Here is a 311-nt window from a genome sequence, read left to right as displayed (position 1 = left end):
GTGGGGCTGGGGCTGGGGCTGGGGCAGGGACAGGTGCTGTCCAGCCAGGGTGGAGCAGACCATGGGATGGAGCCACTGCATGCCTTGAACACAGCCCAGCCCAACCCATTCTTCCACTGGGAAGAGCCCAGTGCAGCCTCCAGCCCACAGTGGCAGCCCACCCCATGTGCAGTTCCAGGGGCACACGCCCCCCCATGCACTTCTGGGGTGCATGCAGTGGCAGGAGCCGCCCTTCCCTTCCCCATGCTTCCTGGACAAGTTGTGGCTCTGTCCCATGGCCCCCCCCACCCGTGCAGCCCCAGCTCCAACCC

Source organism: Gavialis gangeticus, unplaced genomic scaffold (assembly GCF_001723915.1).
Source record: "Gavialis gangeticus isolate Ggan-Ray unplaced genomic scaffold, GavGan_comp1, whole genome shotgun sequence".
NCBI classification, from domain to species: Eukaryota; Metazoa; Chordata; order Crocodylia; family Gavialidae; genus Gavialis; species Gavialis gangeticus.
Note: the sequence above shows the minus strand (reverse complement) of the source record.